The following is a 9,085-nucleotide window of genomic DNA, read 5'->3' as shown; positions in this document are numbered from 1 at the left end:
CGCGGTGCACGGCAATCAGGGGCAGCTGCAGTACCACCTGGGCCTGTGGAGAACCATCTAGATGGGCAGCCACCAGCCACATACGATTTTTAGGCCCCTGATACTTGGCTAGCCTGAACAGAGATATGTGCTAATGGTAAAATGTCCATTTGATTTTGAAGTCTTAATGTAAAGATGATTGCAAAGTATCTCTACAGTATTTGTGCCGATTCTATGATAATATTTAAGACACATGATATATAATATTCTAAATGATATTATTTAACACAGACAATATTGAATAAAATACATAATTGAAATTAAGTTCTTTCTAATGTGGTCACTAAAACAAACTCATATATATATATATATATATATATATATATATATATATATATATATATATATATCACCGATGCTTATTCTTATCCAACAGCATTAGGCTGATGACCCTCTGACTGTTGGTCACTTGGAAGCAGGTAGCATCAGGTAGCAGGGTTCCAGGCCATAGCACACAATCCGCATTCAGTGTAGTATAAAAGAACAAAGCCATGATGTTCGCAAGGTTTGAACATGCAGGTTGTTGACCCAGCAGTTCAATGGGTCCTGACACACGCTTGCCATATTCTCACTCTGCCCTCATCTGGCACAACACAAAGTCAGGGGATTGCGACATTTTAAGGGTCACATCCAGTCAATGTCTGGGGAAACAGAACTATGCAGATTGCCTTTCCTTATCTCCCTCATTAACAGCAATGGCATCTTTGCAATGCTCCTCCCAGCCACCTCTTCCATACCCCATTTCCATATGCCTCCTCCGTTATCTTGCCCGAGTCTTAAAACAACTCCATTTCATCCCAGCAGAGGGCGTCCTTTCCTTCTGGGAACAGAACCAGCTCTTAGTTGCAGGAGACAAAGGCATAAGCTATGGGACCTTCTAAACGAGGTCGTAAGAACAGTTTCAAAATCTGCAAGGATGAGCTAAAGCACACTCATTATCCAACCTAATGGCCTCGTTTCCTGTGTGACCATTGCTCAGAATTCCATGTTCTGGTGATGCCTGGCTAAGAACTAGAGTCTAGGCTTCCTATCATCTACTCAATACATCTTCTCATGCTCGCCCACAGCCCTCTGCGCATTTACTAAGCAAAAGTAAGCTTAGCCCATTTACATTTAATGTAATTACTCATATTTTAGAGGCTTAGGCTATTATATAATTTGATGATTCTGAAATGTCCTACCTAATTTATCATTCTCTCTCTTTCTTTTCTTGACTTCTTCTGAATTGACTAAACTTTTTAAGCATTATTTTAGACATTAGTCTTTGCTTAGAAATCTTGGTATTTTGGAATTATCTATTTTTGGTAGGCAGCCTAAAGTTATAGTTGTTAGTTATTATTTTATTTTAACCTTGCATTAACTTATCCAAATGTAATATGAATTATCTTTACCATTATCCTATGTAATTTGGAAACATTAAAAATTTAAACCCCATTCACTCTCATCTCAACTAATTTGTTATTTGGCAGTTTCTAATTCTGTGCTATTTTTAAATCCCACAAGATACTTTTTTGTCTTTATTTCTTTTTTCATCTTGGCCCTTCCATCTGAATCTTTTCACTTCTTCTTCCAGTATACGTTCTTGGATTTCCAAAACTCATTTAAACAAATGATAATAGAATTTCTGATAATATAATTTTAGTATTCTAAGTGGGCATCTGTTTTCTTTCTCTGGGCTGATAATACAGTGTTACCGCCTTTTGACTTTGAAAAACCAGCTTTTTGAGTCCTTTGAAGGTCATGTGTTCCTACCCCTCCGCACACACACTCCCTCAGTTTCCAGCGGCTTCACTCTGATGCTTCCGGAAGTGCCGTGTGTCAACTTGCTAATCTTCCTGAATCTATGGATGTATGTCTTTCATCAGTTTTTAAATTGAGCCCAGCAGCTGCCATCCCCAGTGCTGGATCTGTTTGTGTTATTTCTGCTGTCTTGTTTTACTTTCTTAAGTGTGTTTTGTACTTGTGTCTGAATGATTCTTCTAAACACCTGAGTTTTAAGATATTTGTGAGGATGGTAGCATCTTTTTCCAAAGAGAATTTTCCTTTTCTTCTAACAGATACTTGAGGCATTTCAAATTCAAATCAAAGTCTGAGGTTAGTGGCTCCCTGGACCACCTCTGTGATGTAAATCAAGACAGGAATTCTTTCCAGGAATTTGTTTACTTGCAATTCGTGCTGTCTGAAGCGGCAGCCATTTGGAAATCCCAGCTTTAAGTAGGTTGACCTAGTAGAGTCCTCCCATCTGGGGGACAGCAGGTCTTGGCTTAGTCTCCCTCACACCAACATCCACCAACAAGGCAACCGCATTACAAACCAGTTTTGTAAGGACTGGCAAATGCCCTGAGGATGAAATCGTGTTTGAATGTTAGTCTTGTTCTCTGGGTTTTCCAAGTCTCGCTTTCATTTTGTAAACTCTCACTATCTGGTTAATGCTTTGCCACTTTAAGTTGTTAAAACTTCAGAATTCCTAGTCTTCAATTACTGCAAACAGAAGTTTCTACTCCCATAGATAATCTTAAAGGAAAAGCTTCACTGTTCTCTGTTTCCACTTCATGGTTGTGAACTTGTCGGTCCCTACTGGACATTGTTCAGATACAAAGGATTACCAGAACCAACTCAAGGGGGGGGAGATTTTCTTTAGCTCCTGGACTGAGAATGCGTTTAGCATGGTGGAGACAGCATAGAGGATGGAGTAGTGGAAGCAGAGAAGGGGGTCTGGGCCATAAATCCCAAGACATCTGTCACCCAGTTCCTTCATTGAGTCCCATTTCCCAAAAGGTTCTACAGCTTCCAAAATAGCATGAAGTGTCGACCACGCGGGGACACCATGTCCAAACTATCGCACGGTGGAAATGACATTGTGTGTGTTTCCGGGGAGATCTGGAGTGGCCTTGTTGCACCCATGCTTACTCGTTTGAAACCCTGAAACATTTATGTCTTGAAATGAAAAAGCTCCACATGGAGAGAAAGATATCAAAACCAACATAACAAGAGAGGACTAGAGAGATGGCTCAGGGGTTAAGAGCACTGACTGCTCTTTCAGAGAACTGGGGTTTAATTCCCTGCACCCACACACCTCACCTGCAGCTCACAACTGTCTGTAACTCCAATTCCAAGGAATCTGATGCCCTCTTCTGATCTCCAAGGACACTGCACATAGGGTGCACAGACAGACATGAAGACAAAATACATTAAGTGAAATCTCAAAAGAACTTTTTTTTTTTCCAAAGGAGAGAAAACCCCAAGCAAAACAGGAGAAGGAGTTGATATCTGGGGTAAACTGCTAAGGACCAAGTTTAAGGCCCAGAGTCTAAAGGAACACAGAAGTTCATCGTGGATTTATCCCGTGCCAAACACAATACTGCATGACAAGCTCCGGAGTGCATCAGCGGAAGCGAAAGAAATCACTGTTCCTTAGGCCTCCAGGCCTGCAGGACCAGATGGGCCAGGTAAGCACGGTTGGGGAGGAGTCACAGCTCCAGGAAAGCACGGTTGGGGAGGAATCACAGCTCCTCACTTCAATTCTGATGGGGAAATGTCTTCCAGTGGTGACAGGCAGCTGGGAGCTTGTCAGAAGACAGAGCAGTGATTATTGAAACAAATGTTTAGATTCAAAACCAGAAAGGAAGCCGAGGCAGGAGGAGCATGAGCTGGAGGCCAGCCTGGGTCATATAAAGAAAACCTTGTCTTTACAAAAGAAAGAAAGGGAAGAAAAGAAAGAAAGAGAAGGAAAGAGAAAGAGAAAAAGGAAAACGAGGAAAGAGAAGTGAGATCCCCATGTTTGGCTTAAGAATGACCTGTCCAGAAAGTCTTGTGCTTCTTGAAGCCAGGGGGATTTTTGAAATGGAATCAGAGGAAAGAAATTGGGGTGGGGTGGGGAAAGCCCAGAAGTTCTGATGGCCTCATGGCATTTGTGTCTGTCTCAGTGGGCTCTCTTCCCGTCCACAGTTAGCGTGCCCTCCTCATCTGGGGAGCCTTCCTGCTCAGGAGCTTTGAACTGTGGGAGGGCGGCCAGCTCCATTCCCTTCTCCCAACAAATCACAGCTGGGGTGGGGGTTGGGTGGATTCAGAGAAGTCAGTTTCCCTAGGTTGTACCCTGTTTTAATGATTGTGGCCCCTTTTTAAACAGAGCCCCATTTTTGTGACTGAAAACATCCTGTATACTGTTGAATATAACTCCTGAATTTGCTCTCTTTTGTGATGTTATTTTCAGTAGAAGACTGGGAAAGAGGCTGGGGAGATGGCTCAGGAGTGAGAGCATTTGTTGCACAGTGTGAGTTGTGACCTCAACACCACACATATATTATACACACACACACACACATGTATACACACGGACTCACATGTGCCCATTCACATACACAACACTCACACACATTCACACATAGAGATTCACACATGTGCTCATACACATACTCACACATACGCACTCACACGCACATTCACATGCGTACACACACACACAGAGAGAGAGACTGGAAAAGGTAACGATGTTTTTGTGTGTAATATAAGGAAGGCTCTTTACCCTTACCCCAACCCCACCTCTCCAGTTCTCACCAGCATTGTATTTTAGTAATATTCCTACGGGAAGGAAATAATCCAAGGAATAGCTGTAGGCTGAGTGCCTGGTGTCAATCAAGACAAGGGCCTGCTGTCAGCTCCCAGACTTGAACACCGCCTCGGAGACTCGGCCCAGCAGAACCGAGGCCAACCTCCCAGTCCGTCTGCAGCTCTTCCTGTAACTAGAGGGTTTTTCCTGTGTTTGAACTCGCCACCAATGGCTGTCCTACCAAAGGTAAACAGCAGAAGTCTGGGCAGTCCTCTCTGTTCCCAAAAGAAAGCTTTTAACTTTTCTTTTGGAGGAGGAAAGGGGGTCGTTTGAGGACTAGGTGGAGGAAGGGAGGGAGGAGGCTAGACCAGAGGAGACACAATGACCCCAGGGGCTGCCCTGCTGTGACTCTTTCTTCTTGTTCTTTCTCTCTTCACCTCTCTCGTTATTTTTGGCTGGTTCCTTTGTACGGGCTACCTTCCATTCGCTGACAGCTGCTTTGAACATCAGTCAGAGCGGGGTCACCTGCCAAGCTGTGCGCCTCTGGTCACATCCCTCTGAGGGCTCCCTGTTTGTTAGCTTCAAAGCCCTGCGCAAGTGGTAACTCGCCTCTTTCAGAGTGGGTATTCAAAGAAGAGGAAGCCTGGGCCAGAGTTACAAAACCTGCGAGATTAAGGCTGGAAGGAGAAGAAATAAGAACCAAAGAACAGTGGCAGCCCCTGCCAGGCCCTGGTGGCTGGTACAGGAAAGAGAGGGGGAAAAGGCAGATGGGAACGCATCTAGCCTAGTTCTTCCCGCTCTTTGGATTTAAAATGTTTCTCCAGGAGGCTCAGCACCGGTGACATCTCAGAAGCATGGCTTGCAGGGGAGTCAGGAGAGTGAGTGGCGGACAGAGCACCACCACACCACTCCTTTCTGGTGTCATTTTTATTTTTTTATTCAGCCAGCCATTCAGCAAATGGTTATGGAGCAGCTGGTGCCCAGAAGTGACTTCCTGACCCCTGCACAGGTGATCCTGTTCAAGTCCCGTGAAACTTACCTTCCCTCTTAAGTCATGGAAGCCTTTGGACAAAGGGCTCTGTGGATTTGTTTTTCATACGTAGATATTTCTAATGTCTAACTTTCTGAGCATTAACGGGCATGCATAAAACGGGTATATAGTTTGTACCATACGAAACAAATGAATAAATCTGTCACAACTTCAAACCTACCAAGGAAAGGCACTTTTAAAGGACTTGCCTAGAAGTCACCTCCACCCTCTCCAGCCCTGCAGATGCAGGGGAGAAAACAAAGCAGCAGGAAGATGGTGTGGGCGTGGGTCTGCCGGCTCCCAAGGGTCCCCACTGCATCTGCCTGCTGTCTCATTGGTCAGGTATTTGAACACTTTGAGAAGACTCAACTCACCCTCCCGTGGTTGGTGTTCAGGATGCAATGGTTAGCAGCTCTGCTTAGCATCAGAGTCAGACTTCTAGAAAAACCTGTGACGATTCTCAGCTGGGATATCTGGTTGGAAAAGTTCAAGCCAAAAGCTGTAAACTAGAAGCCTCCTGGATGCTAACTCCGTTAGCTATCTGTCACTGCATAGCAAATTGCATGAAAACTTAGTGGTAAAACCGGCAACAGCGAAAACAAAAACAAAATATCAGTGCTGTGGTCTGAACGTATCCCCAGAAATCGTGCGTTAGATAGTTCGTCCCAGTGTGGCAATACTATGAGGTAGTGGTGCCTTTAGGAGTGATGAGGTCATGGGGGCCTTCATGGGTGGATTAGTGGTGTTCTCATGGGCCATCACAAGAGTGGGCCATGATGAACTGAGCCCTCCCCCATGTTTTGTCTCCTCCAGAAGTGCCTGCTTGTTCTTGCAGTTCTCCGTCATACGAGACAGAAAGGTCCTCACTGGCTACCTTTGCTCAGACTTGGACTTACAACCGGTAGACCCCTGAGCTAAATGAACATTCTTTTACATATACCAATGAATGGAAACAAAAAAATTATCGCCTTGCAAATTCTGTGGCTCGGCAATTCAGAGTGCGTGGGTGTGTTGTCTCAGAATCTCTCATAAGAGTGCAGTGGGAATAGCAAGGACTGGAAGGGCTGCTGTCACCTGAAGGCACCACAGTGACATGACCGGTACAGATACCAGACAGCCTCGGCTCTCTTCCACGTGGTCCTTTCCATAGACTGCTTGGGTGTTGTGGCAAACAGCTCGCTCCCCAGAGCAAGCGATAGCACAAGAGTGTGGGCGTGAGAAACTTTGGTGCCTTTGATGACCTTGTCCCCAGGTCCCTCACTGTCACTTTTGCCGAATTTATTTTTCCTTTAGGACTAAACCACCAATTCCTGCCACAGGGAAAGGATGGGGAATCAGGTGTTTTTGAGCAAATAAAGTGGGCATATTTTAAGAGTATCCTTAGGTTCCGTTCACATAAAGAGTTTATTTTTCTCAGAGAATTCTATAGCACAGTACCGGAGCGGGAGCATTTTTAATTTTAATTTAAAAATATTTGGGGGCTGGAGAGATGGCTCAGCGGTTAAGAGCATTGTGTGCTCTTCCAAAGGTCCTGAGTTCAATTCCCAGCAACCACATGGTGGCTCACAACCATCTGTAATGAGGTCTGGTGCCCTCTTCTGGCCTTCAGGCATACACGCAGAAAGAATATTGTATACATAATAAATAAATAAATATTTAAAAAAAAAATATTTATTTAATATGTATGGGTGTTTTGTTTGCAAGTATGTATGTATACTACATGCATGCCCGGTACATGCAGAGTCAGAAGAGGGTGTCCTAACCCCTGGAACTGGAGTTGTGGATGGTAGCGAATTGCTCCATGTGAGCTGGAAACTGAATTCAGGTCGTCTGCAAGAACAAGTGACCTTAACTGCTGAGCCATCCCTCCAGCACCGAAATATCGTTTTATCTGCTGATACGTTTCTGCATATCTTTAAAACAAAACAACGTTCTCGTTACTCTAGTCAGCAAAATTAGTGCTAGTTCCACAGTAGTTAAAGAAGTAATCTGTGATTCTGACATTTAAAAACACATAGAAGTTCTAATTTTGGTCTTTTGTTGTTTTGGCAGTAGCGGGGACGGGGTGAGGTTTGAGGCAGGGTTTCCCTGTGTAGCTCTGACTGTCCTGGAACTCACTCTGTAGACCAGGCTGGCCTCGAGTGTGTGCTGCCATGCCCAGCTCTGTCTTTTAAAAGGGTTTGAAGTAATAAGGTCTCAGCCCACCAACTCTGTGTTCTCACATAGTTACAGACCTTTGGTGGTTTATGGCTGATCAGTTAACCCTGCTTCCCCTCACACCCTCTTACACGACGCACGAACGTTATTTTACAAGTTTGCGTTAGCTGCTAGGCGCCTTCATGCATTTGCATTTGTGTCCAAATCCAGTGCAGCAGCAGTGAGGCCAGATGACAGGCTTGAAGAAAAGGGGGCCCTGACCCTCGTGTGAGCCGAGGCTCAGAAGATGGAGGAAAGAAACTCAACTGGAAATCGAGTTTTATTAGAGCAGCTGTGGCCTTGTGGTCTTCTCTGGGGAAAGGGTTCTGGGGCTAGTTCATAGCTCTTTGGCATTCTGAATGCACGTCCCCGTGACAAGACTTGACGATGAAGGCATGGAGCCACCAACAAGCCAGCCTGCTTTAGTGACCCAGATCAGGCCAAGGTTCAGGGCTTTGTGTCCTCTGTCTGGAAGGACTAACTACAGAGTGCGGGGTCCGTGAAAACTACTGACACAGAGCCGCCAGCCGATTTAATGCCTATATGAGAAGTCCTTTGTTGTTTCTTGCGTGGTATACGCACAGGCTCCTGGATGCTCTTGGAGCGCCTGTGAGGAGAAGACAGGCTTTGCCACCACTTTAGCAGAGGACACTGAGGTTGGCAATACTGGAGGACTCGAGTGCTAACCTCTGGAGTGACTATACAGCCTTAGAATGCAGATGGGGGACAGCTTTATATACAGATTATACGTGTATAATCACACACACACACACACACACACACACACACACACACACACACCTCCTTTAGTTTCCTGAATGTATATCCTAAAATTCTCCCTGAAGATCCAATTCACCAGTGGCCAATAATTTAGCTGTGGTCACATAGGTTTGGAAGCTTGTAGATAGACTAGCGTGGAGGCTCCGGGACAATGGTGTGGTGGGCAGGGAGGAGCATTGTTGCATTTCCACACATCCCTCCCCGCTCATTTCCACCTGGTGTGCATCGCCATCCTTTGCAGCATCCTTCGGGACAAAGTAGTGAGCAGCTTGGTGCTTCCCTGACTTCTGAAAGTTGCTCTGTCAAATTATTGAAGCCAAGGAAAGGGTTCCGAAAGCCCAGCTCATAGGCAGCTGGTTAAAAACACAGGTGAAACAACCTTATGGCTTTGCAATTGGTGCCAGGAACGGTGAGCAGGCTCCTGAGACTGAGCTCACAGCTTCTGGCCAAAAGGGTTCTCTCCATAGATAGTGTCAGAACAGAACGCGGTT

Source organism: Microtus oregoni, unplaced genomic scaffold (assembly GCF_018167655.1).
Source record: "Microtus oregoni isolate MIOR12 unplaced genomic scaffold, Mior012 000014F_ref0000157, whole genome shotgun sequence".
NCBI classification, from domain to species: domain Eukaryota; kingdom Metazoa; phylum Chordata; class Mammalia; order Rodentia; family Cricetidae; genus Microtus; species Microtus oregoni.
Note: the sequence above shows the minus strand (reverse complement) of the source record.